At 44.6% G+C, this 5,370-nt stretch overlaps 2 non-coding genes across 2 annotated transcripts; both read left to right on the forward strand.

The window, feature by feature from the left end:
- The first annotated feature begins 2,512 nt into the window (after nt 1–2,512).
- trnat-ugu (transfer RNA threonine (anticodon UGU)) lies at nt 2,513–2,585 on the forward strand. Its single transcript has one exon. It is a non-coding gene; the product is annotated as a tRNA-Thr (tRNA).
- Nucleotides 2,586–4,981: 2,396 nt separating this feature from the next.
- trnat-ugu (transfer RNA threonine (anticodon UGU)) lies at nt 4,982–5,055 on the forward strand. Its single transcript has one exon. It is a non-coding gene; the product is annotated as a tRNA-Thr (tRNA).
- Nucleotides 5,056–5,370: the final 315 nt, after the last annotated feature.

Below are 5,370 nucleotides of genomic sequence, written 5' to 3' on the forward strand. Positions count from 1 at the left end.
ACCTAAAGAAAGCCTGTGGCCCAGACAACATCAAAAATGAAATGCTCAAGTTCAGCAATATGGAGATGCAGGGTGCGGTACTCAAATTATTCAACATCATATTACGTTCAGGCTGTTTTCCCGATATCTGGTGCCAAGGACTAATCTCCCCCATATATAAAAGTGGAAACAAATCAGACCCAAATAACTACCGCGGCATCTGTGTCAACAGTTGTCTAGGGAAGTTATTCTGCAGTATTCTAAATAGTAGATTACTTGATTTTCTTAACAAACATAATATCCTCAGAAAAAACCAAATAGGCTTCCTTCCAAAAACACCGCACCACCGACCATATCTATACCCTTCACACCCTCATTGAAAAACATATACACCAAACAAAAAATGGGAAAATGTTTGCCTGTTTCATCGATTCAAGAAAGCCTTTGACTCTATATGGCACGAAGGGCTCTATTATAAACTTCTTCAGTGTGGAATAGGGGGCAAAGTCTATGACCTTATTAAATCAATGTATCTGAAAAACAAATGCGGGGTCAAAATTGGAGACAAACGCACCGATTTCTTCACCCAGAGAAGAGGCGTCCGGCAGGGCTGCAATTTGAGCCCAACCCTGTTCAACATATACATAAATGAATTAGCAGACATGCTGGAGCAAAGCGAGTCACCAGGTCTCCATCTCCTGGATGGAGAAGTGAAATCCCTGTTCTATGCGGACGACCTGGTTCTGCTGTCTCTGACAGAACAGGGATTACAGCAACAACTAGACCTACTCGACAAATACTGCCAAAATTGGGCTCTAACAGTAAATCTAAAGAAAACCAACATCATGTTTTTTCAAAAAAGGCCCAGATGTCAGGAAAACAAATACCAGTTTACCCTCAGTGATACCACTATAGGACACACTATGAGCTACACCTACCTTGGTCTAACTATTACAGCATCAGGGAGCTTCAGCATAGCAGTGAATGCACTAAAAGAAAAAGCCCGAAGAGCCCTATATGCAATAAAAATAAAATTCTACAACATCCAAATCCCAATCAAAATCTGGCTCAAAATATTTGACAGCATAATCCTGCCCATTGCACTGTACGGTAGTGAAGTATGGGGCCCGCTAAATCACCAAAGCTACACTAAATGGGAAAAACACACCATAGAAGCCCTACATGCAGAATTCTGCTGAAGCATCCTTCGCACCCAAAGAAAAACGCCAACAAATGCATGCAGAGCCGAACTAGGCAGATACCCACTGATAATAAACATCCAAAAACGAGCACTAAACTTCCTAAATCACCTCAAATCTAGCTCCCCAGACACCCTTCATTTCAAAGCCTTTCAGACCCAAGAGCTAAACCCAGAAAAGAGTCCCCTGAGTCAGCTGCTACTGAAACTAAGTACTCAGCCGGACCCTGACCAGCCCCAGACCAACACAGCCGTCCAAACACCAATCCGAGTGAACCAAATCATTAAACAATGCAAAGAAACCTACCTGGAACATTGGAACAAAATAACCGAAAGCCAAAGCAGATTAGAATGTTATCGGGCCCTAAAAAGAGAATATAAACTGGCAGACTACCTCACGACCATCAGAGACACAAAACAGAGACAGACCCTCACCAGGTACAGACTAAGCGACCACCAACTGGAAATTGAAAAAGGCAGATACAAGAAATCCTGGCAGCCTAGAGAGAATAGAATATGCGATCAATGTCTGGCCGGCGAGGTTGAAACAGAAATGCATTTCCTCCTAAAATGCGAAAAATTCAACACATCAAGAAACATATTATTCAACAAGCTAAGCCAAACAACCCCAGATTTCAAGGAATTGGATGACCTGTCAAAATTGAGATTAGTCCTAGGAGAAGGAGACAGACCATACCTTGGGGCCAAATATGTAACAACATGTCACAACCTGAGGACTGTTTAAAATTAAGACTGTTTAAAATTAATATTGAACGTACCAAATGAAGTACAAAGACTGTTTAAAATTAATATTGTTTAAAAGTAATATTGTATGTACCCAACAAATGTCAAATCGATTGACACCTACAGAATGTTGGAAAACTGTACCTTTTTGCTATGTAAGCTTTGGCAATATGGTTCTCTGTAAACTTTCATGCCAATAAAGCATTTGAATTGAATTGAATTGAGAGAGGAGGTAGCGAGAGAGAGAAAGTGACAGAGAGGAGAGAGAGGCAAAGTGAGTGAGACAGAAACAGAGAAAAAGAGAGAGATAGAAAGGGAGTGACAGAAAGATAGAGAGAGAGTGGAAGAGACACAAAGAGGGAGAAATATAGAAAAAAGGAGGCAGAGAGACTGAGAGAGAGAGAGAGTGGACCTGAGTTGCCTTGGGACGTTTTAGTACGTGAAAGTTGCTCTATTGTTGTTGAGAGGTGACTATTGAAGAGCCTGAGGCAGGTATCAGGGGATGAGACACAATCTGAGTGGTGAACTGCGCCCTGCCTCATTCTTCAAACGCACAGCACTAACTGGAATGAGAAATAATCTAGTGCAGGTGGCTCCATAGCTCAGGGGTTAGCGCACTGATCTTGTAAACCAGGGGTCGTGAGTTCGAATCTCACTGGTGCCTCTGCAAATTTGTTAATTCACAGCATGTTTACTTTTAAGTGTGAAACAGCTCCAAGACCAATATGAGAACAGGCGCAATCTCCACCTCTCCCTCTTCCGTTCAATTCCCCTGTACTCCCTCTCTTTGCCTGCCTCTCTCTCACCACATCTCTCCCTTTTCCTCTCTCACTCTGTCCTTTCCTCTTGGGGAGAGTAGAAGGAGGAGGATGGGGAGAGAAGAGATGAAGGGAAGGAGAGAGAGAGAGGGGAAGTGGACAGCGGGAGGCGGGAAGCGGTAAGACAGCGTGAGGAGAGAAGAGAAAGAAGAGGGAGGGAGAATGAGGGGAAAGGGAGAGAGAGGCAGAAGTGGGAGTTGGAGAGGGGGGATGCCGAGAGCGGCAAGGTGAGATAGAGCGAGGGGAAGGGGAGAGAGAGGCAGATCGAGGAGGGGGAAATGAAACAGGGGAACAAAGTGGGAAGGGAGAGAAGAGAGAAGGGAAGGGAAGGAGATAGAGGCAAGAGGGAGTGACAGAGTTAGAAGGGGAGGGAAGAGAAGAATGAAGGGAAGGGGTGAGAGGGAAGGAGATAGAGGAAGTGTAGGGGTTTGCAAAATTCCCCTATTTTCCTTGAAGATCGGGAAATATTGGTCCACATCGTTGTTGAAGAATTATGTGTTTTGAATTGCCGCTGGGTTGGATCAATGTTTTTAAAGCATACTCAGAGCCACGAAAGACTGCTCTGAGATGGACAGCACATGGACAACACCGGAATCGAGGAGTTCTGTGGAAATATTCGCACACATTAAGACAGTACATTTGATTTGAATTTGTGCCCTTGAGCCTGGTCAATCACAAAAAGGTTTTCAAATGGCCGTCAGAAAGCATTGGCCAAGAACAGTGCGGCTTGGAAAAGCAGCTGGTGCAGCTTGTAATGTGTCTGTGTGAAAGACCTGTCAATCAAAGCAGGGAGTTTCCCTTTTGTGGAGAGGCAATGTTTGTTTATACGAAACTGCAGGATGTTGATTTACTTACAGGATTAGCCCACTTGAACCGAAACCGCAGAACAATTGGCTTCTATTTACACAGAAATCCAAACCCATTCAAAGCACTTACACACAATAGATACATCTAAACTCAGGAAAAGGTCTTTTGATATGCAACAGTTTAGGAATGAATGGGTTTTTGAATCACCCAATTCTAAACAATAAGGCAGTTGGATTCCCTTTTGTTTTAGCCCAGGTGAACTCTGGATGTGGGCGGGTACACTTCGGCCCCAGAGTGCAGACACATTAAATCAGTCACTTTGAATCAGCCAGTCATGGCTTTCTTTTGTGTATTGGAACTTTTGGGCGCGAATTTTGCACACAGACCTTTTTCAGTGCCAAACAGGAGTTGGCAGGATATAAAAGATAGCTCCTGAGAAGCGATCTCTCTCTCTTACTTCGCTGGACCAAAGGTGAGCAGGGTTTCTGACTCCTCAGCAAGGCCACCTAGTCAGGAGTTGGGGGGGGGGGTGATTTAGGGGAAATTGCTAAGATTGTTTAATCAACATTGTAGCCATCAATCCCTCGTTTTTGCCGTCTGCCTTCCCCCATTTAATCAATTTTACTGTAATTACTGTGTTCATGTGGTATAGTTTAAATTTGATTACAGTTTCTTTAGTTTAATAAAGTTTGACTTTCTCACACCCAGACCAGTTGTCCGCTTTTAATATATCATTAATTATAAGTCCTTCAGTCAGAACTAGAAGGTGGGGTAGCGATTCGAAACCGCTGTTTGAATTGGTTTAAGGGTAGCAGGCAAAGGCTGCTGACCAGGTAAATTACCGTAAACCAGGTAAAAGGTTGGCATTGGTCAGGGTGCGGGCAAAGCTGCCTGACCAGGCAAATTACCGTAAACCAGTTAAAAGATGCTCCCCTACAGAAGGAGAGAGGTGGAAGGGGGCAAGAGACAGAGTGAGAATGGGAGAGAGCGGGAAAGTGGAGAGTGTGAGAGAATAGATGAGAGAAGGGCGGATGGAGGAAGAGCAATGAGACTGAGGAAGGGCGAAGGGGAGAGAGAGTAAAAGTAACAGAGAGGGAGAGAGAAAGAGAGAGAAAGTGAGAGCGCCACAGAGAAAAAGAGAAAGAGCTAGAAAGGGACAGAGAGTGACAGAAAGATAGAGAGAGAGTGGTGGAGACACAAAGAGGGAGAAATATAGAAAGAAGGAGGCAGAGAGACTGAGAGAGAGATGAGTGTAACTGAGTTGCCTTGGCACGTTTTAGTACGTGAAAGTTGCTCTATTGTTGTTGAGAGGCGACTATTGAAGAGCCAGAGGCAGATATCGGGGGATGAGACACAATCTGAGTGGTGAACTGCGCCCTGCCTCATTCTTCAAAAACACAGCACTAACTGGAATGAGAAACACTCCTCTGCAGGTGGCTCCGTAGCTCAGTGGTTAGAACACTGGTCTTGTAAACCAGGGGTTGTGAGTTCAAATCTCACTGAGGGCCTCTGCAAATTTGTTAATTTACAGCATGTTTACTTTTAAACATGAAAAAGCTCTGAGGCCAACACAAGATCAGGATCTCTCTTGCTCTTCCCAATCGCCACTTCTCCCTCTCCTTCCGTTCAATTCCCCCTCTTTGCATCTCTCTCTCACCTCCCATTCACCTCCTCTCTCTGCACTTTCCCAGCTCTCTCACCACTTCCCTTCCTCCTACTTTCTCTCTTTCCCCCTCTCACTCTGTCCTTTCCTCTTGGGGAGAGTAGAAGGAGGATGGGGAGAGAAGAGGCGAAAGGGGGAGAGTGTGTAAGGGAGAGAGTGTG

This window comes from Somniosus microcephalus, unplaced genomic scaffold, assembly GCF_052327205.1.
Source record: "Somniosus microcephalus isolate GS21.2 unplaced genomic scaffold, FLI_Smic_1.0 unresolved_chr2, whole genome shotgun sequence".
Taxonomy (NCBI): Eukaryota; Metazoa; Chordata; class Chondrichthyes; order Squaliformes; family Somniosidae; genus Somniosus; species Somniosus microcephalus.